Source organism: Gorilla gorilla, chromosome 4, assembly GCF_029281585.2.
Source record: "Gorilla gorilla gorilla isolate KB3781 chromosome 4, NHGRI_mGorGor1-v2.1_pri, whole genome shotgun sequence".
NCBI lineage: Eukaryota > Metazoa > Chordata > Mammalia > Primates > Hominidae > Gorilla > Gorilla gorilla.
The window spans coordinates 39,393,025-39,417,283 of NC_073228.2; positions in this window are offsets into that span (position 1 = coordinate 39,393,025).

Below are 24,259 nucleotides of genomic sequence, written 5' to 3' on the forward strand. Positions count from 1 at the left end.
ATCACACTCTGGGGACTGTTGTGGGGTGGGGGGAGGGGGGAGGGATAGCATTAGGGGATATACCTAATGCTAAATGACGAGTTAATGGGTGCAGCACACCAGCATGGCACATGTGGGCATATGTAACTAACCTGCACATTGTGCACTTGTACCCTAAAAGTTAAAGTATAATAATAATAATAAAAAAATTAAATCTATAAAAGAAAGAAAGCTAATTAGAAATAAAGAAAAAACTGATTAAATCAGAGACTGTTAAGTACTCTGAGTCCATGTTAAATCAGTTAGTAAGCATATAATTAATACTTGCTACTCCATTCCTTTTGAGCTATCATACATATTCATGAATAGTGAAATAACCCCGTACTGTGATTAAAACCAAACCCCATTGTTATGTACAAATGTACATGCTATAAATTTGAATTGGTATAAGATCTTAAGTCAACAAGAATAAATTGGAAACATCTGAAATGGTGATAGTGATATTCTTATTTCTAGTAAATGACTGATTTCTCACCCAGAATGATTATTAATTGAAAAGCGAAATATCTGGAGTGATAGCTGAGGCCTGTGTTGAAAATCAAAAGCAAAAGAAAAGCAATACTATAGGAAATTATTGGGTGGCAGCTTGGAACTTGATATTTATACATCATCAATTCCAATTGCATGCCAATACCACAGGTAACACTGGCCGTTCTCTGCCATATCACTTCCCACTTTACTAGTCCACTTCCTGGGTTAGCTATAAGGAGTGGACAACTAGTGGTTCTCTGAGTAAAACAAACCTGTTTATATACCTCCACTTTTATGTTTTCTTTCCTTTAGACTAAAACACTCACCTCATACTTCCCCAGTTCCTTATTTCTTGACTTCCTAGAAAACTCCTTCCCATTTGGTGATGGTCAGCTCAGGCATCATTTTCTCTAAAAGGTTTTCCTTTTATTTCTTTATTTTTTGGCCCTCCACTGATGAGGCCTGATACAGGCAGAGAATACCATCTTCATTTATTTAATTGTGTTTCCCCATTTCCCTTTCTGTAACCTGAATGGAAAGATTTTCCTGTCTCCTTGGTTCTACTCATCATTTTTATCCCCATTATCTCAAAATTACTGAGTCATAGTCAGAAATCAACAAAAATTTGAACTCGAGCTTTGAATTAATCAATTCACTAAATACAAAGTCGTGTACCTATGTGTTAGTTAGGATATTTTTTTCCTACAAATAATAAATAAACGTATTTTAAACAACTTAAAGAATGAGGATAATATATAAACTTACATAACAAGGAAGTGGAGTAGGTAAACGCGTGTGGTAAAGCTTCCATCTTTAATGGTCAGTCTATAGGCTTTGTAAAGGCATTGCTGTTTAAAATAAATATTCTATGAAGTATTACACTTAGTAGTTAAAATTCTAAGAAATAACAGTCTTCCAACTTATCTTTGATTCTCTTCTTGGGAACAAACTTGGCCATCACAATATTTTACAGTTTCTCTCAGAAAAATGTGGGATCAATTACTCTAACCGTGAAATGTAAGCTCACCTTGTGACATATTTTGACCACTGGAATGCAGCAAAAGTGCTATTGTTTCAGCTTAAAGCCTGGATGTCCAAAAGCTTTGCAGTTTCTACTCTTGCTCATCTTGGAATTCAGCAATCATCAAACAAAGTGTTGAAAGACTGCAGAAAAAGGTATCAGCCATCCTAGCTATCTGGGTAATGCCATCATAAACCAACCATCCCGGTCACCAAATGGTAACAGATGTATGAGCAAGCTCAACCAAATCAGCCAAGCTGAGCCTGACCAAAAGAAACACCAAACAAGCCCAGGCCTGATTGTTAACATGTAGAACCTTGTGCTACATAAATGGCTATCATTTTAAGAACCTATGCTCTGGGATTCGTTAATGCAGCAAAATTGCTGAATATAAATTCTACACAGCTCATTTTCCAACTTGTAATTTTCATTGTACTTATATAAGATAAATGTATCTTTATGATGTATTACATTTTTATTCATTTTTGTACATAGTGTCTGAATACAGAAGTTGAACACTTGAGTAGTATATTTTTATTGATCCTCATTATAAAGGGAAAAAATAGAACTTCTTCTGAAGCTAGTCACTGGATAATTTGTAATTGTGGATCGAATACTACTTCACTGTAAAAATTCCTCACAAAATTCTAAGCTCATAATGTTTCTTTTCTTTTCTTTTCTCTCTTTTTCCCTCCCTCCCTCCTTTTCTACTTTCTCTCTCTCTCTCCCTCCCTCTCTCCTTCTCCCTTTTCTTTCTTCTTGTGTTTGCACTCCATTCTTTCACGTCAATTTTTCTGAACTTTGCTTAAAGCAGATGCATCTTTACAAAGCTCTTATTCTCTCCCTCAAGGATGCTGGGGAGCTTTATCTCTATAAAGAAAGACACTCAATGCCATCTGACTCATTTTTACATGTTTCTTTTTTCCCTCCTCTGATATCTGTTTGCAAAGTTTTAACCTGTAACATCTGATTAGGAGTGTTTGCTCAGATTGTTTCATCAAATGATTTACTGCTTCTGAACTTTCTTGAAATTGAAGACATCTTTCGAAATGAAAAAGTTTTATTTTCATGTAAGTGCTCTCAGGTCTCCGTTTACACATATACACTGTAAAACTTTGCCTATAAGCATGTCCTAATTAGTATTTCAGTGTCACACTTGGTCTTAAAACTTTGATTTTCCTATCCCCCGCCTAAGCCAGCTTTTCATTACTAGGCTAAACTTCAGTTCTCAGTGACCTAACTGCTTTTACAATTACTTTATTGTTTATTTCAAATTTTCTTCATCATGTTATCAAAGTATTGCCTAAAGATACAGATTTTACCTTATTGTTTCTATGACTAAAATGGCCCATATTTAATCTTTTTTATGTTTTATAATCTTAAATGTCTTAGCCACTCATTCTAGAAACACATATTGAGCTTCTGATTGCTTAGGATGTGTTGGGCTGTAAGTAAATAAACACATAGCAGTCACTTGTATTGTCATTATTAAATGGCAGTATTTAATGATCCACTGTAAAGCTTTCAGTTTTTCTTTTAATTTCATTTCTTCATTTCCGTGATGACACTGAGGCCTTCCTTAAATTGTACCTACTGTGCCTAACCCCTCAATCATAAACTTCTCTTTATTCTCCCAGCTCTTACATGTTAGTTTCTGAAATGCTGTTGTTTGATCATTTTCTCTCTTAATTTTGTGTATTTGTTCTGATAGATCCCAGCTACCCATACAACTTCTACCTCTTTAATCCAATGACTCACAGTTGTATTACTCAAGCCCACTGTCCTCTTCTGAATTCAAGAATCTGCTGTCAATTGAACATCTCCAGTTGGAGAACTCATTGGTCTGTGAAACTCAGTATGATCATATAGAACACATCACCATCCTCCATCCCAAACTGCCTGTTTTCCCCTTTGCAATGAGTAGTCACCATCATCATCTCAGTGGGGACAGATACCCTTCCTCTTCTGCTGAATCCCAAAATTGAATTGCTTATTTAACTAATTAAATATACTTTTTATGGAGCCTATGCATCTATTCATTCCTTCATATAACTACTTCCCTGAAATAAGACCTCATTATTTTCCTTTGATTGGACCATTTTAACAACTGCCAGAATAGTCTCCTTATCGCTAGTCACACTCTACTTTGAAGCTTCCTCCACAGTTCTGTCAGAATGCAACTCCTAAGCTGTAAACCTTGCAATGTTACAGTTGTCTTCAAATTTTGAGGAACTCCTGAGAACTTCAGGAGAAATTCCAAAATTCTTAGCACATGTTGGATAGTTCATCCTTTTCCAGTCATGAGTTCCTGCCATAATCTCACGTGCAAGCATCTCTTGTCCCCATTCTCATGAAAGTATTTGCAATCCCTAGAACATAAGGATGTAGGAGTTAAGAAGAAATCGTTTAGGCAGATAGTAAGGATATGGGGGTCCTCAGTAAGGCTTTTCTCTTTAATGAAAAGCAGCCCCAAATCATTTTCTAACAAGCAGTAGCCTGTAAAGTCAAGCTGCAGACATAGATAAGCAAGCTGGGAGCTTGCAGGGGTGAATGCCAGCAGGAACTAAGAACTAGACATGTTCAAGATGGCGGCTCCATCTTCCCTTCTCTGCCAGCCACGTGTATTGTAAGGAGCAGATAAGATGGCACCGATCAATTGGAAAACTCATTTGCATGAGATTAGGGTGGAGTGACTAGCTTTTCCCGTGCCCTATGTAAATGTCTTACCTGATTGAACCAATCTGTGAGCCCATGTACATCCAGACACCACCTCCCCAAACTAGACTATAAAATCCGGTGCTTTCGCCTCCAGCGGGTCTTTTCCTCTCAGAGACCCCATCCTCTATAGAAAAATCTGTTTCTCTTTCTCTTCTGCCTATTAAACCTCTGCTCCTAAACTCCTCGTGTGTGCCTGTGTCCTAAATTTTCCTTGCATGAGATGATGAACCCCGGGTTTATATCCCGGACAACATAGCCATTTCAATAGCATGATACTGGTGTTTCTGTGACTTATCAGGTGTTTTCTCTCTGTTTGGAAAACCATTCCCCACATGGTCTGCCTGAATAATTCATTGTGTTTGGAGAAAAAATAAAATGAAATAAAAAATAAAACTTTGAGTACGTTTATTCCTTTTATTTGTAGAATTTACTATTGATTGCATAATGGCACTAATGCTGATCTTCCAAATATTATTTGTATGTTATATATTATATAAACTTAAAGTTTCTCTGTGTTATATAGATTTTGCTACTGAATAATTATTACATATAGTTAGTCACAGCTAAATCTTTGGAGGTTGAAAGACTTTCTAGGAGCCAATTTATGTCACTTACTAGTTTTTTGAAACTAATAAGTTATTAACAACTTAAACTTGTTTTTTCAGTTATTAATTGTGTAATATTATGGGTCCTGTTGGGAGTGGGGTTTTTGTTCCTCACTTCTCATATTTCTATTGGGGAAGGAAATAAGACCTTCACTTTCAAGAGAGGAAAATATTGGAGAAACATTTCCAGCTTCTCTCTGCCTCCTCACTGATTCTTTCTCACAGAGGAGAGTCTAATCTGATTAGTAAATTTGGAGAAGGAAATAAGCTTGCCCAGCTCAGTCCTTTCTTCTCTCTTTAGAGTCACCTTGTCTCCAGGAGGCACACATTCTGCTATGTTGTAAACATAATGGAGAAAACATTGCCACTTTTGGGAGAGCCCTCATATTGTCCAGTTCAACCGGTGACCACTAAACAGTAAACAGTAAACCAGTAAACAGTGATGAGTCTGTTTTCATTGAAGCAACACATTAACTATACCTTCTGGCTACAGATCTAAAGCTGCATTATACAATAAGCTTTATCAGTGATAAAAACAATATTTTGTTTTCCATTTGTCCTAGTCTTGTGTGCTGTATCTCAATTAATTCTGAACATGGACAGCAAAACATGGTATTGTTGATTAATACCCCCAGTAGTGCTGACTACAATACTGATTACGTAAGAAAATGTAGTTAAGATGCCTAGCATATGATATAGTAGTATATCCTAAGTGCTTAGTTAATGTTAGTTATTATTATTGAATCTAATTGGTCATTTTCACTACACATTTGTTAATAGCACAAAGCACCCCTAACATGATAATGGAGACCAATGGAAACACTATGTTTTCTTTAGCAATACCAAGACTCCTTCAAATAGGCATTGATTTCATTTGTGATGGCAGCCTGTATTTGAAACTAGCCAGACCCTAGGTGCTTGATGTCATATAGACAAAATATCAAGACAATAAGCTCAAGGGCTTATTGTCATGTGACTAAATTGGCATTGTGGAAGTGGCACAATCTATGAGAACTTACTTTGGAATAGATTCTATTGGTTCATTTCCACCTAAAATCAATACTTCTCAATCAGAACCAGCTTTTTAGAGTTGCCTTTGCATTTTACTACCTCTTCATTTTGTCCTTCAATTTTTATTTATTTTTTCTGTTGTCCCAAACTTGGACATATTTCTGTTATTCAATACTATGAACGTCAAGTGCCTCTGGCAGTTATCACTTTGAAGCAGCCTTTCCTATAATCACCATCAGGAGCAGTAAACTCATAAAAGGTGTCAAGATGATGGATGACTCTCCTCAGCGACCTTTGATGTCTCCAACATACTGGGCTGTGTAGAGACAGGAAATGAGGAATCTGCAGGTAAAGCAATCCGGAACAAGAGTGATGCAGACTCATTCTAACCAGAAACTGAAAAACTCTTTTGTTATAATAAACAAGTAAATAAAAATGTTTTTAAAAAGCAAATGTGAACAATACAGGCCAATTCTAAGTAAACACTACTTGTAGAAAAAGGCCAGGGTAACACAAGAGAACTAAAGGAAGGACTGAAATGAACATTGTTATTGGCAGCCACTATGTGAAGGGCACCAAATACTTATCGTTTACTTATCACAATCATCCAAGATGCCTGTATTATCCCCTGTATTTCTTTTTAGTATCTGCTTATGCTGAAGTAAAGAAAATGTAAGCAACTTTACCAAAGTCCCCATCAAATAAGTGTCAAGAATAAGATTCAAAATCAAAATATCTCCTTCCCAGGCTGGTTATGAGGAATGAATTAGTTGACATTTGTAAAAACCCAAAACAATACCTGGCACATAGTCTGCGTTCACGAAGTTGTAGTTATTATCATTACTATACCTTTACCTGTAATATGTGACTGAGAATTCCTCCAATATTAGGATATATAACCACCAGGCTTAGCAAACAAGAAGTGCCTATTGGGTGCCAGAAAATGAGAGTCTAATACAAGGTCCCTCCTCTCATGCAGTTTACAAACTATACAAGATTTATGTGCAAATGTATACATCCTACACCTGAACACTATATAAAAATCATATTTGGGATCCATCTTTGGCTTATATCTTCTTTAATATGCAAATACATTCATATTAGCATTGATTGTATATTCTTCCTGACCACACAGAACTATAAATCCCTGCCAAATTCTCTATCAAATATCTCCGAGAAGTCTCATGGGACAGTCACTAACGTGCTTGAACAATATGAATTTGCTTGTTGTGGCTACTTTCCCATCAGGTTTCTATTATTTCTCTACCATATTCACTTGACATTTATTTAAACCACTGATAATACCGTTCTCATAGATCACCCATCACATGGGATATAGTCTCTCCAGGGGCTTCCAAAGCTGCAGAGCATTTTGTGACTGGAATGACACTGTGTTACTATGGTCCTAACTGAGCGTGAGATAAATATCTGTTCTCCTCAGATATAGTGAACATTTGTCTTTTCTTCACAAAGACCTGCTATGGTCCCTGCAATTGAGCTGGGGACCCGAGTCATATCCCCCCTCTCTTTTCCTCCTTTATCCATCACTTAGGAGCTCTTGGCACTGGGATGTCCAGTTCTCACATATTGCCTAAGCCTGACCTAGAGTAGGCTTTGTAGTAAATATTCAGTGAATAAAAGTTCTGTGTTTAGAGAAAAAGTAGAAGGTAAGAAATAGAGACATATTTAGAACACTTAGAGCTGTGTATATAATTTCTGTCTTCAAATTCTTATGAAAGTCCAATTGCTGAGTGACAGTGAGGAAAAAGGTTGATTACCTAAAGCTCTCTTGGAGATTTCCACAGTAAAAAGATTGGATTGAACCATAAAAATGGAAATGTGGAGCTTCTTTATGGTTTTATAACCCCTAAAGCCATAGGGATATTTGAAAGGTTGTGACCTGCAATTGTAATTACGGTTGCCATCATCCTGTGAGAAGGAGGGTAGCCACTGTAAATACTTCATGGACTGTAATGCTTTGGAAATGACTTTTAGAAGACCTATTCAAAGGAAAGGAAGTGGAATACTAATTTTTAAAAGTGAATATTTTTTAAAAGAATAAAGAATTGTTCCCATATTCTGATGTCTGTGCAATCTGAAACATTACACCATAATCATCTGCTGATTTCTAATGCTTTAAACTCAAACAGCACACCATTCCAAGGAACTCACCTTAGGTTTGAGACATGAGGGACTAAAAGAAATACTAAATTCTAAACTATAAGTCAAGTTCTTTTCCTGAGCTTCAAATATTGCGGTGTGAAGTATAAAACTGTAAAACTCTCATATTACTTTATCAGCACTCCTCTTCTGGCAGTTAACATTTTCTATTTTGTATACATTGTATATACTTCATCTCTTCTACTTAGCCACAGGCAACAGAGTATAGTAGAGAAGACAAAATAAGGGAGGCTTTTAGGAGTTAGCTCCTGGTTCCATGCCTACAAAATGTGCAAACTTGTATAAGTTAGTAATTCAGTTCACTCATTTATCAAATTTTTAAAATATGATACCTCATCATAGTGTTGTGCAAATCAAATGAGTATATATGTGAAAACACAATACATCTGCCTGGTTTGCAATTAGTATTTATAAATATTTGTCCCCTTTCTCTCACCTTTGTCCCCTGTAAGAAAATACCTGTATATAATTCATCGTGATAGCTATTGTTAATACCCACTCTTGTGATTTGGAAGTGTCTGGTACCCAACAATATTTATAGATTGAAAATAAATGAACAAACGACTTTCGAAAATCCAAAAAAAAAAAAAGGTTAAAGAGCAAGTTAAGGGCAGTATTATCTTCAGAATTCTCTGGGGTTGAAAGTTCAGCTTAGAGTTCATGAAATTTGAAAATTTTACTTCATGTAAACACTTTACATGAAAGCAATAGTTACAAATGTCAGAGAACTTAGTGCCTAACTCTATTAAACAATTAAAAATTTTCCCCTAGATTTCCTGTGTATTTTGTAGTAATTTATTGCCATTAGTTTAATGAAAAGAAAAAAGCAGCAAAAAGTGATGGCACGTTTTTTCCAAAACTCTCTGAACAAATTATAATAATCTATCTCATATCAAAATGAATTTAATATATGAATAACATAATTGGTGCAAGCTATACACCTAAACAGCTCAGAGCATCATAGTTTCTGGAAATACAATCTCTATATACACAGGGGATGCTGGTGAATTATATAGGTAAAACAATCATTCAAGTCAACTTGCAGTATATACAATTCAAATGTTACATTATCCGAAGTCTTACTATGAGTATGAATTATTCAATAGAGGTTATATGCATATTTTAACATTTCCTTGTAAACATTTTAAATGAATTGAAGATATTAACAATTTTATTACCATAAGATATCTCCTAAAATCTAAACTATTAAAACGTAAATGTGTCCTTCATGTTTCTGTATATATGGAAAAGATTGTTGCGTGCTAATACTATTATTTCTACTACAAATAACCATGAAGAAAAAATGAGAATCCATATCCTTTTGGAGATGATTCCATTTTTTTTCTACTTGTGAAACATACACTGTGGATAATAAGGGTGTCTCTGATTTCAAATTAATCCTTGAAAGTTGCCGTTTAATTAGCTTATCAGAAAGGCCAACATTCATGTATATGCATTCGATAATATAACCCCAGCAAGGCAATTCTGGTATTTTACTGCTATTGTATTCAAGGATACAAAAATGCAGAGGCAAATTTTGAATTCTATGCTAAATGCCGAGAACATGAAATAAGATATGAACTCTGCTCTCAAGCATCTCACAAAACTGGTAATATATAGAATACTCATTACAGCCAGCACACTTGACTATTAATTTTATAGAAATGAATGAAACTAATGAAGAATTGTAGTGTGATTTAGAACAATATGTTGTTTAAATCATAACACTTCTGAAAAGGGTAATTTTTCGTTTACAAAGGTGCACTTTGATAAAATCAAAATAATTTTTCAAGCATCTATGTTAGTAGAGGGGAAAAGATGGGGAATTTGAAGTTTGCTCTTTCATGAGTATATACTGTTCGAGAAAAATGGAGAATCTAGTTTTCTGTTTTGTCTGCTGTGAATAGTTATAGTTACCTTGCCCAGCTTGTACTGGTAATAGGCTTCAAGCACAAATGTTGACTATTTAACAAAAAGGATAAAAACATTGAAAATGACTTTCAAACCTTTCCCAATCTGTGCTCCTTCCCTTCTGAAAGCTCTTAAAATTCTTGGTACTCATACCCATATGCCTTACAGAAGCCCCTTTGGTCAATGAAAGTCAAGTACAGAAAAACATATTGCAAGACATCTAATTATCTCTTTTTGTTTCCTTCCTCAAGTTTATTTCATTTAATACTTACATGACCTAACAAATTTGTCTCTGGGATCACCCACATAAGGGAGACAAAAGATACCCTGCTCCCTCCCTAAGAGCCATAGGAATCAGGAATTGGCCACTGTGAATGAGAATCATTTGAATGGTGCAAACTGGCTCACAGCACATAGGTCGTTGAAAATTCCAGGAAAATGCCCCCTCCTCTTGACGTTGGCTAAAAAAGAACATGATAAAATAGAAAAAAGTATTGAAAGTCAGACTCTCATTTTGCTAGACTTTCATTTTTGTGGTGTTTCACAGAGAATATGAAACCCTCCAGAGCAGAGAATATAGCCAAAAAGAAAGCAAAGTAAACTCCCCATCAGTACCCATCTCCTACAATTAACCCAGGTTTAAAGATTTCAACATCCTAATGGAAAGTAACTGCTTGCAGGTTGCAGGTAAAGCTGGTGTGAACAGGTGAAAAATTCTTTGTAAACATAGCTTTCTATGAGCTTTTGTAGAAATCATCTTCAGCAAAGACTGAATCAATAAAGAGTAGCTTGTTAAATTTAAATACTTGTTTGGAGTTGTTATGGTTATATTAGTGAAAAATAATTATAGCGAGTCTATCGTATATGACAATGAAGCAGTTTTGTCAGCAATTTGTTCTAAGCATGGAAAACAGGCAGTTTTCACCACAATTACTATATTCTAGAATTGGTTTGCATAAATGAACAAGTATATATTCCTGAAATGTTCAACAGATATGCATACATATATATGGCTATGTATGCTAATCGCTGACATTTGTTGGATACTATGTACCAGCCGCTGTTCAGAGTTTTCATGGATTAAGTCATTTCAATCTGAGATTGGGATAAATTATTATCTTCATCTAGTAAATAGTGGAACCAAGAGTTTTATCCAGATAGGCTTGCTCTAGAATATACACAGACTTACAGATACAGAGTCAATCACACACACACACACACACACACACACACACAGATTAAGTTCTCCAGAAGCAAATAATGATGAAGTTTGGTGTCTTGAGATTCTCTGTGTTTGTTAAGAATCAATATCTGTGAGGGAAAGAATGTGTAGCAGGATTGAGCAAAGGAAAATTGTGACTCAGGCCCAAGAAATCCTCATCCAGTTTGGCAAAGAGCAATGGGACATGATAATGTCTTGCATCTGGCCAAAATGACTAGAATTTTATATCCACATTTCATTCAGTCCTTGGATCTGAGCTGCTTTGGGAAGATCATAACCTTGGGTGGTATGGAGGTCTGCAGTTGAGGTAGACCCTGAAGTGGCTGACCCCTGGAGGTTATCTGCTGACTGTACTCTCCATGAGTGGGCAACAAATTCTTCCTTAAAGAGGAATCTGAGAGACACATCTATATGTCTATGCCGTGCTCCCCTGACCCACATACACATACAGGGTGAGTATTCATCTAGACATGTTGTACCATATTCAACTTATAAATGCACAAAACATGTGGTAGTATTACATATATTTGGGGGTGGCCTGCCTAGCATTTTGTCCTGTGAAAAACCTTTTCAAAAAAAAAAAAACTTTTCCCTAAACCCATGTAGTTGGCTTGAAATTATAAGTTGGAAGTAGATAGTTCCTATCAAACAATAATTTCAGCTGGCATGTGTCTAGATATTGAATTAAAAGTTCCTAGTGTACATTGTGTCAAGACCTAACAAAGCTTGTAACTAAAAGCACTAACTTACTTCTCTGTCTCTCTTTCTGATTTAATGTTGTAGCTCATTAGTATTTTGAGAACTCTCTACCCTCCATAATAACATCTACCTACCCTCTAGGATAACATACCTGCTGCCTCTCACTGCTGCCAGGTCTTGGTTAGTAACCTTCTGTCTAGTAGTTCCCCATAAATTCCAAATATCAGGGAGAACGGGTTGGTAGTATTAACATCTTCTCTCCCTGGAATCCTCATAAAATTGGACCAACCCCTTCTCATTGACCTCCTCTGGTCCACAATTATTTACTCTGTTGACTTGGCACAGGGTAGATCTACACTTACAAAAGAAAGGGGAACTAAATAACTGTTTGTGTTCCTTCATGTTAAGGCACACCGCTAAACTATTTACTGGTTACTGGTGATTACTGCTTTCCCCTTCCCCACGTCGTCATCTAGAAATTGGTTGATTAAATTATAGAATGTTGTCCCTTCGTTAGTATAAGGAATGTGTTTTCTCTGCAACATTTATTAATATGACAGAATTCTATCAGGCAAAGCATCCATTTGAACATAATTAAAAGTGACCATGTATTGCAGAATATCAACATTTCAGACTCATTTATCACTATTTCAATAAATAATTATGTAAGTTATGCACTGAGGAAAAGCTGAATGATTTTCTGGCATCCATTATCACCACCTTCAAATAGCTCAACATTTTGTAATTGCTTAAGGTGACAGGTGAAGAACCCCTCCCCTTAATTTTGTTACAGTAACCTGTATGGTTTCTCCATTATGGTTTTATTTATTTCCTAAATACTACACCAATACAATACCTGTAATTATTCCAGTATATGTTTATGGAGTTGGTAAGATTTAATATATCATCAGTTTAGGATTATGTAGCACAAGGTCATGTTTTACATGGTACATGTTAGTCTTTATTGACTCTTTAAAGTATAATCCTCACTACTCCCATCATTGTGCCTGCAAGAAGAACCATGGAGAAAAGGATCTGTGATTGCCCCTTGCATAAAATTACTGTGTCTAAGGAATGGAACTAAAAAAAGAGAACATGGACTCCTCAGGTCACTTCCCTTATGCTGCCAGGATTGGCTTACAGCTAGAGTGGTATCTCTATTAGGATACTTTAATATCGACATAATTGAAATCTAAGCCAACTGTGCTTAAAGATACAGGATTATCTCATTTATCTGCAAGTGCAGAGATGAGTGAATGTCAGGCATGTTTTGACCAAGACTACATTTCTCTCAAATTCTTATTGTTCTGCCCTTCACTTCTTTCATGGTCACAAAATTAATGCCAACAGCAACTTAGTAATGCCTTCCTTATTATGTTTCATAAAGCATGTGATAAAGTGCTTATCTTTCCATTTGATTGGACCAAATTATAAGATATATTTATCCCTGCTCCAATAACTTTCACCAAGAGATGGTTTTATGCTAATTGACTTAAACCTGGATTTTTTTAAGACGAACAGTGTCAAGGGGAAGAGAATTAAAGGAATTAAATTAATTGGATTAGACTAATCAATACGCTTTCCTGGGCATAGGGTTAAGTCTTAGGACCACATTGCTGTTTACAACCAGCCTTAACAAGGAGGGGATAGAATATATATTGGGACACTAACCACAATGTTCAAATGAGTGAATAACATCTTGTTAATAACTATCTCATCATCTGAAATTCTGCCTGGATGTTCATCCCCATGAAGCTAATCACACCTCCAAGTGGAAGTTGACTAACCTTGTTTTTAGACTACTTAGGTGTCTTTATTTCTTCAATTTCTTATAAGACTGTGCTAATTCCAACCCGATAAGCTGATTATTAAAGGATGTGTTAACAAAATAACTATTTCTGAAAAAAATGTTGCAGTCTTGTGTTCATTGATTCATAATACCTTGTGAAATTACTATTAAAAGAGACAATAAGGAGATTACCTGATAATATACAGTCTATTAAATCTCCTGGAAATTCTAAAGACTGACCAAATTATAACTAGAGGAAAAACAACGCTGCCTCATCTTAATGCCTATAAAGTGTTTAAGGATGACAGATGTTCCAGAATTCCAGAGCAGGAACAAAAGAAGTGTTTGCTTAAGGCAGAGTCTCTGCATTCATTTTCTTGGTAACATTATGTTTTCATTAACTGCAGTTTGTGTTTCATGCTTCTGCATTGTACAAGACAAGCACAGTAGCATGTCTAAATGCCCGTGGATTGTATTTATCTATTCTCCCAATCTTTATCATCTGCACTTTTGTATTTTTTCTGAAATTATATTGCTGTGGTTTGAATGTGTCCCCCAAAGTTCACATCATGGAAACAACTCCCAATGCAATGGTATTAAAAGGTGGGGCCTAATAAGAGGGGATCAGGTCATGAGGGCTCTGCCTCATGAATAGATTAATATCATTATCTTGGGAGTGGGTTAGCTATCATGAGAATGAGTTCCTTATAAAAGAGAATTTAGCCTCATCTTCTGCGCCCTCTCAAGTGTGCCATCTGGTCCTTCTGCTTTCCACCATGCGATGATGCAGCAAGAAGGTCTTCCAGATATGGCCCCTTGACCTTAGACTTCCCAGCCTCCAGAGCTGTAAAAACTAAATCTCTGTTCTTTATAAATTACCCACTCTCAGGTAACTGTCTCTGCTATAGCAATACAAAACAGAATGTGACATACATTGTCTGCATTTTGTTTCTAAGTTAATTCTACAGGTTGAATATCAATGAAAAGATTTTATTTTATTATGACTTTCCAATTATATTTTGCTACAGAGTTAAAGAGTATCCTGTAATGAAATTTTCTTTTTTATATAGCATTTAATTTTTATGTAGAAGTTTCTAACCATTGTTTTAAATCTAGCACTGTCTGCCTTTATCAAATTATTTCGTTATTTTAATGCCTTGGTAACATTATCTAAACCATGTGATATGTTCTCTTTCTCTTTCTCTTTCTCTTTCTGTCTCTTCAGATACCCTATTCCCTGAATTATCTGTTCTATTTCCAACATTTACTAATTGTTATTTTTGCTACATTGTAGGTATTAAATTAAAACTTCATTTAATTTGTCTTTTCCTGGATCACTGGCTCCCATGTTCAATCTTCCTTGGTTTCTGCACGTATTTTGCTAGAATACATTCTCAGGGAAACTTTTTAGTTCAAATGTGTCTCAAAATAACTTTCTTTGACACTTCCACTATATCGATAATATCAGTAGGTTTAGAATTTTAAGTTGAAAATAATTTTCCTCAGAACTTTAAAGGCATTCATCTAATGCTTTCTAACATCAATATGTTAGTAAGATATATGGTGTTGATCTGATTCTTTTATCATATAAAGTATCTGTCCTAACCTAATATTCTCTCTCCTCTTTTCTATCTTCCTTTCTCATCTCCTCCACCTCCTTCATATATAACATATATATGATTATATATAATATATATATAATCTGCATTCTATCTCTAAGTTAATTCTACAAGTTGATTATCTATCATCTATACTTTTTGTTTGTTTGTTTGTTTGTTTTTTATTATACTTTAAGTTTTAGGGTACATGTGCACATTGTGCAGGTTAGTTACATATGTATACATGTGCCATGCTGGTGCGCTGCACCCACTAACTCGTCATCTAGCATTAGGTATATCTCCCAACGCTATCCCTTCCCCCTCCCCCCACCCCACCACAGTCCCCAGAGTGTGATATTCCCCTTCCTGTGTCCACGTGATCTCATTGTTCAATTCCCACCTATGAGTGAGAATATGCGGTGTTTGGTTTTTTGTTCTTGTGAACTATAAAGACACATGCACACGTATGTTTATTGCGGCATTATTCACAATAGCAAAGACTTGGAACCAACCCAAATGTCCAACAATGATAGACTGGATTAAGAAAATGTGGCACATATACACCATGGAATACTATGCAGCCATAAAAAATGGTGAGTTCATGTCCTTTGTGGGGACATGGATGAAATTGGAAATCATCATTCTCAGTAAACTATCATCTATATTTTTGTAATCTCTACATCAATATTCTCTATTTCTTATGGCAAAACATCCCACAACCAAATACTTATCTTCTATGTACTTATATAATATATATATTTCAGAAACCATCTTTTTTCATAATAGCACTTTATATTCTCTCCATACCCATTTTATTGTATTACCTTCCTATTTTATGGATATGTAAATATGTGTCTGTCAATATGACATAGGTTTTTGTTCAGTTATCTTCCTTAAAATTTCTCTTTTCAACTGAGACGAGAAGTCTAGTTTGCAGTTTGTTTTTCTTGTACTTTATCTTTATAATGCAGAAGCCTGATGATCCTTGTTTGCCTTTTTCTGTTTAGTGAACAATAGGATAGTGCAAATTAAAAGTGTAAGGGCAGAGCTGTTAACTTAACCAAACTTACTTTGGAAGGAGTCAAGAAGAAACTGACACAGAACTGTCAGACTCCCAAATGATAAAATGCAGAAGTCATTACTCAGAGGTGTCAATACCCCAGAATATTTGTGCTAGTTTCCCTCAAACTTATTTTTACAGAAGAATCTCGTGCTGTTTATTCTGTCAGGACATGAGTACTTGGTTGTGGGATGTTTGCCTTAAGAAATAGAGAATATTGACATAGAGATTACTAAATGTCTGTTTATCCCATCCTCTACATTTCACTCTCTAATGTTCTTGAAGTTTCTGAGTTGAGAAATGTATTGAGAAATTCTATCCTCTGCCTCCTTTCTTGTAATTACTTCTTCATATATTCTAGGCTTTGTCTTCATGGCTTTTTCTCTTTAGTCACATCTCATTGATCTATTTTTGTCATCATAAATGTTAAAATTCATCATCTAATATTGTTCCTGTTCTCATTCTATTCATCATTATGAATTTATGCATTTTTAGCCCATTACTGTTATTTAATTTGAGTCACACAGAAGCAGCATGTAAACATGTGTGCTCAATCCTCCCTCTTGAATGAGAGGTAGTCTTCACATAGTAAACAACTCAGTAAGTTGTTTTATTGTATGTTATCTCTATTAACAATTTTAAATCACATTTGGTACAAGATGTGTTATTCAGGAACACATAAAAAATTTGCACATATACATAAACATACATATACCCATATATGCTGAAGGGTTGTTTTCTGATGCCAGGGTTAAAATTCAAATCTATGTCTTTAGAATATGTTTCAAAGAGGAAGAACATTGGGTCCGAGTCTTCAGGGTAAGTTACTATAATAAGAAAGAGTAGCCCTGGATATTATTCTTTGTGTTGAAGGAGGGACTGTGGAAATTCAAAGGATTCAAAATTTAGAGAAGAACCTAAGCACAATCAGTATTGAGGAAGAGGCTTACAGGTAAGAGAGGAGAGTAATTCTAGACATTACCAGTACTCAACACCCAAAGATTTGAATTTTGATGCCAATAATCAAATTATGTAGGTGTGTGGCCTGGAGCAGAACATGTAACTCTCTGACCCTCAATTCTTTCTTTTGTTAAACAACGACGATACTTCAGAGTTGAGTATTAAATGAGATAAATAAAAACACAACACAAACCTGGAGGCAAAAATAGATGCTTAATTACAAGTTCAATTTCTTTCTTCTATTATTTTATTATAATTTGTTAATGTCTGGCATGGGACATTATGTCCCATATTATCTTAGCCAGCTTTAATTCTCTTTAATAGCCCTTAAACTTTTTCTCTGTCACCTGGTTGTTAACTGCTTGATGGTGTGATCGTTACTGAAACTATAGTATTTACTCCAAGTTCTACACAAAAACCAAGGACCCTCTTCTTTGTCTGCTGAGTTTAAATGATAATTTAAGGTGTTTCTACAAATAAATTTAAATTATAATATTAATGTCATTTGCTAAGCAGTTAACAGTAGATTATTATAGAATCATGTTGAAGCATACACTAAACAGCACTGCAACACTATGCTTGGAGGCCATTTTAAACAACAAAGTCACTAACAAATTGCACAAATGTACTAAAAAAATGTGGCAGTAAATAGGCTGCAAAAAAAATACCTCTTTATTTAATTTTATATTTTCTTCATTTTTTTTTTAATTTATTTACTTCTTTTTTGAGACAGAGTCTCACTCTGTTGCCCAGGCTGGAGTGCAGTGGCACAATCTTGGCTCACCACAACCTCCGCCACCCGCATTCAAGTGATTCTCCTGCCTCAGCCTCCCAAGTAACTAGGATTATAGGCGCACACCACCACCCCTGACTAATTTTTGTATTTTTAGTAAAAACGGGGTTTCACTGTGTTGGTTAGGCTGGTCTCGAACTCCTGACCTCATGATCCACCTGCCTTGGCCTCCCAAAGTGCTGGGATTACAGGTGTGAGCCACTGTGCCCAGCCTTCATTTTTATTTTTTAATTTTTTTGGTTACATAGTAGGCGTATATATTGATAGGGTACATTTTGATACAGGCACACAACGTATAATAATCACATTGGGGTAAAAGGGGTATCTGTCACGTAAACATTTTAACCTTTGTGTTAAGAACAATCCAATTATACTCAGGTATTTGAAAATACATAATTATTTACTATTGTCACTCTGTTGTGCTATCAAGTGCTAGACCTTATTCATTCTTTAAAAAAATATTTACCTTTTATTTTAGGGTTGGGGGTACATGTGCAGGTTTCTTATACAGGTAAACTCATGACTCGGGGGTTTGGTGTATGGATTATTTCATCTGCCATGTACTAAGCATGGGACTTGATAGGTTTTTTTGTTATTGCTGTTGTTGTTTCTGATCCTCTCCCTCCTCCCACCCTCCGCCCTCAAGTAGGCCCCAGGGTCTGTTGTGTCTGTTTCTCCCGCACTTTCTTTCAATGTGTGCTTATTATTTAGCTTCCACTTACAAGTGAGAACATGAAGCATTTGGTTTTCTGTTCCAGTGTTAGTTTGTTAAAGATAATGACCTCCAGTTCCATACATATTCCTGTAAAAAACGTAATCTAGCTCTTTTATGGCTGCATAGTATTCCATGGTGCATACGTACCACACTTTTTTTTATCCAATCTACCATTGATGGGCAGTTAGGTTGGTTTCATGTCTTTGCTATTGTGAATAGTTCTGCAGTAATCATATGTGTGCATGTCTCTTTATGGTGGAATGATTTCTATTCCTTTGGGTATATACCCAGTAGTGGATTGCTGGGTAGAATGGTAGTTCTTTTTTTTAATAATATGAGAGCTGAAACAAGATCAAGTATTTTCTTCAGCCTATGCTGAGAATGTGCATGGCCACTAAAATTTTTTGACACTTTGCTTATGTCAGCAAATGGCTGAAACAGTACTGCAAGTATTGATTTGGGGATACAAATAAATTTTAGCATGTAAGCCAATTCACAAATAGACAATCTGGGAATAACGATGATTGACTATATCCTTGTAATAAAAACAGTAGTGCACATTTATCCATCAGGACTGTTCTCTCTTCTAAGATAATAGATTTATCATGCATAAAATTGACTTAATAGCTATATAGTATTAAGATGGACTAAATTGTTGGTGGGGCAGCAACAATGGAAGCTGGAAAAATGTATTGAGAGTCTATTATTAAGGCATGGCATCCCAAGCTTGGTCTTCTTTAACATAAGTTATCACTGGAAACACTATTACTTCTCTCTCCACAGAGCTATGTCTTTCTGTTCTTACCCAGAAACATCTCAGTAGATAGAGATAGTTAATTTGGATTGTAGGCTAATTCAGAAATGTACTAAGCTCAAATTTACATCTGCACAGTAGAAGACAATTGTAAAACAATCTATATTTTTTTTGTCACAGCACTAGTTAACAAATTAAGGAAAAAACATGTTTCTAGCACTTTGAAACTTATGTACTAGCAGAAATATTTCTAATGAACTAAAACTTAGATGCCAATGCTCTACTCCAATTACAAAAAATAAGCAGCCTAAGGTTTCCACAGGGCAAAACTCTTTGTTACCATAGTCTGGAGTGTTACATCATCCTAATAGCTAGAATCTTGAATTAACATAATTGCATATTTTCTGCCATTGCTCTTAGAACTTCTTTATGCAAACAGCTGGGATAAATGTGTCCTCGATTTGCTTGCACTCCACTCCAAAATATTACACTGATCTTAGGCATTGTATCTTTTAACTAATAGGTTTCCTATTTGATTGAAGAATTAGGAAGCACAAATTGATTTTAAGAGTATTTCACAATTGTAAAATATATTCTGTTACATAAATATTTTCTGATTTTTCTCACAGTTATTTTTTAATTTCTGCCATGAATGTTTTCTTTTTACAATTTGGATTTTGTTCATTCTGTTTTAAGTTGTATTTTTTTCTTATAATTTCAGCTTTTATTTTAGGCATGGGAGTACATGTGCAGATTTGGTACATGGGTGTATTGATCAATGCTGAGATTTGGGATATGGATTCTGTCACCCAGGTAGTAAGCATAGTATTCAAAAGGTAGTTTGTCAACCCATGGCCCCTCCCTCTCCCCTCTAGTAATCCACAGTGTCTATTGTTTTCATCTCTATGTCCATGTGTACTCAAGGTTGAGCTCCCACTTTTAAGTGAGAACATGTGGTGTTTGGATTTCAGTTCTTGCATAAATTTGCTTAAGATAATGGCCTCCAGTTGCACCCATTTCCTGCAGAGGACATGATTTCATTCTTTTATTATGACTGCATAGTATTCCCTAGTGCATATTTTCTTTACTCAGTCTACCAGTGATGAGCACCTAGGTTGATTTCATGTCTTTGCTATTGGGAATACTGCTAAAATGAACATATGAGTGCATGCATATTTTTGATAAAATGATTTATTTTCCTTTGGATGTAAAGCCAATAATGGGATTGCTGGTAGCTCTGTTTTAAGTTATTTAAGAAATCTCCAAATATATTTCCAATGTGGCTGAACCAGTTTGCATTCCCATCAACTGTATATAATTGTTCCCCCTCCTCCACAGCCTCAACACTTTCTATGGCTTCTTGAATTTTTAATAATCACCATTCTGACTGCTGTGGAATGTTATCTCATTGTTGATTTGATTTGCATTTCTCTGATAATTAGTGATGTTGAGCATTTTTTCATATTTTTGTTGGTTGCTTGTATGTCTTCTTTTTTGCCCACATTTTAATGAGGTTATTCATTTTTGCTTGTTGAATTCTTTAAGTTTCTTAAATATTTAATATATTAGACCTTTATTGGATGCATAGTTTGTGAATATTTTCTCCTATTCAGTAGGTTTTCTATTTAATTTCTTAATAGTTTCTTTTGCTGTGCAGAAACTCTTTAGTTTAATTAGGTCCCACTTGTCAATTTTCATTTGAGTTGCAATTGCTTTTGGGTACTTAGTCATAAATTACCTCCCAAAGACTATGTACACTATGGTGTGTCCTAGATCTTCTTATATCTATAGCTTAAAGTATTATATTTAAATCTTTAATCCATTTAAGTTTTTTATATGGTAAAAGGTAGGAGTCCAGTTTTATTTTGCATATGGCTAGTTATTTCAGCAGCATTTATTGAATAGGGAGTCCTTTCCCCATTACTTGTTTCTGTCTGTTTTGTCAAAGATCAGATGATTGTAGGTGTGTGACTTTATTCCTGGGTTCTCTGCTCTCTTACCCTGGTGTATAGATCTGTTTTTGTACCAGTTCCATGCTGTTTTGGTTACTGTAGCCTTATAACAGAGTTTGAAGTTGGGTAGTGTGATGCCTCCAGCTTTGTTCTTTTTGCTTAGGGTTGCTTTAGTTGTTCAGGATCTTTTTGGGTTCCACATGAATTTTAAAATAGTTTTTTTCTAATTCTGTGAAATATGATGTTGTTCGTTTGATAGGCATAGTGTTGAATCTGTACATTACTTAAGAAATATGGCCATTTTAATGACACTGATTCTTCAAATTCATGAGCATGGAATGTTTTCTCATTTATGTGTGTTGTCTCTGATTTAATTCAGCAGAGTTTTGTAGTTCTCCTTGTAGAGATCTTTAACCTCCTTGTTTAGCTGTGTTCCTAGGTTCCTGGGGTTTTTTTTGTGGCTATTGTAAATGAGATTGTATTCTTTATTTGACTCTCAACTTGATTATTGTATTTTGTTGGTGCAAAAGTAATTGCGGTTTTTGCCTTTTTTTTTTTTTTAACTACTTTTGCACCAACTTAATATTTGTCCATTCTCATACTGCTATAAAGAAATACCTGAAACTGGGTAATTTATTTAAAGAAAAGGTTTAATTGACTCAAAGTTCTGCAGGCTATACAGGAGGCATGGCTGGGGAGGCCTCAGGAAACTTATAATAATGGTAGAAGGAAAAGGGGAAAGAAGGAGGCATGGTCGTCACATGAAAGGCAAAAGAGAGTGAAGGGGAAAGTGCTACACACTTTTAAACAATGAGATCTCATGAGAACTCACTCACTATAAGGAGGATAGCAATGGGGAAATCCACCCCTCTGATCCAGTCACCTCTCATTAGGGCCCTCCCCCAACACTGGGGATTACAGTTCAACATGAGATTTGGGTAGGGACACAGATCGAAACCCTATCATTCTGCCTCTGGCCCCTAAATATTCTCATGTCCTTCCTACATTCCTAAATCAATCATGCCTTCCCAGCAGTCCCCCAAAGTCTTAACTAATTCCAGCATTAACTCAAAAGTCCAAGTCCAAAGTCTAATCTAAGATGACGCAAGTCCCTTTCGCCTATCAGTCTGTAAAATCAAAAACAAGTTAGTTACTTCCAAGATACAGTGGGGGTACTGGCATTGGGTAAATTGCCCTTTTGCAAAAGGAAGAATTTGGCCAAAACAAAGGGACTATAGGCCCCATGAAAGTCTGAAATTCAGCAGAAAGTGATTAAATCTTAAAGCTCCCAAATGATCTTTGACCCCATGTCTCACTTCCAGGGCACAGTGATGCAAGGTATGGCCCCCATGGTCTTGGACAGCTGTGTCCCTGTGGCTTTGCAGTATACAGTCCCTGTGGCTGCTCTCACAGGTTGGTGTTGAGTAACTGCAGCTTTTCCAGATGCACAGTGCAAGCTGTTGGTAGATCTACCATTCTAGGCTCTGGAGGATGGTGGCCCTCTTCTCCTAGCTCCACTAGGCAGTGCCACAGTGGGGACTCTGTGGTGGCTCCAGTGTCACATTTCCCCTCCATAATACCCTAGTAGAGGTTCTCCATGAGGGTTCTCCCCACTACAGAAGTCTTCTGCCTGGAAATCCAGACATTTCCATATATCCTCTGAAATCTAGGTAGAAGCTCCCAAGCCTCAGTTCTTGCCTTCTTTGCACCCACAGGCCCAACACCACATGGGAGCTACCAAGACATGAGGCTTGCACCTTCTGAAGCAATGGCCTGAGCTGTACCTTCACCCCTTTTAGCCACAGCTGGAGTGGCTGGGACACAGGACACCAAGTCCCAGGCTGCACATAGCAGAGGGTCCCTGGACCTGGCCCCTGAAATCATTTTTCCCTCCTAGGTCTCCAGGTCTGTGATGGGAGGGGCTACCATGAAGGTCTCTGACAAGCCCGGAAGACATTTTCCCCATTGTCTTGGTGATTAACATTTGGGTCCTCATTACTTATGCAAATTTCTGCAACTGGCTTGAATTTCTCCCCAGGAAATTGTTTTTTCTTTTCTACCACATGGTCAGCCTGCAAATTTTCAAACCTTTACGCTCTGCTTTCCTTGTAAACATAAGTTTTAATTTCTGACTATCTCTGGAGTGCAAAGTTCCACAGATCTCTAGGGCAGGGGCAGAATGCTGCCAATCTCTTTGCCAAAGAATAGCAAGGGTCACCTTTATTCCAGTTCCCAAAAAGTTCCTCATCTCCATCTGAGACCACTTCAGCCTGGACTTGATTGTCCATATCACTATCAGTATTTTGGTCAAAGCAATTCAACAAGTCTTTAGGAAGTTCCAAACTTTCTGACATCTGCCTGTCTTCTGAGCCCTCCAAGTCTCTAGGAAGTTCAAAACATTCCCACATTTTCCTGTCTTCTTCCAAGTCTTCCAAACTATTCCAACCTCTGCCTGTTACCCAGTTCCAAAGTCACTTCCACATTTTTGGGTATCTTTACAACAGCACCCCACACCTGGTACGAATTTACTGTATTAGTCTGTTCTCTCGCTGCTATGAAGAAATACCAGAGGCTGGGTAATTTATAAAGAAAAGAGGTTCAGTTGACTCACAATTCTGCATATATGGGGAGGACTCAGGAAACTTACAATCATGTGAGTAGGCACCTCTCCACACAGTGGCAGGAGAGAGAATGCATGCTGAGCAAAGGGGGAAACCCCTTATAAAACCATGAGACCTCTTGAGAGCTCACTCGCTATCA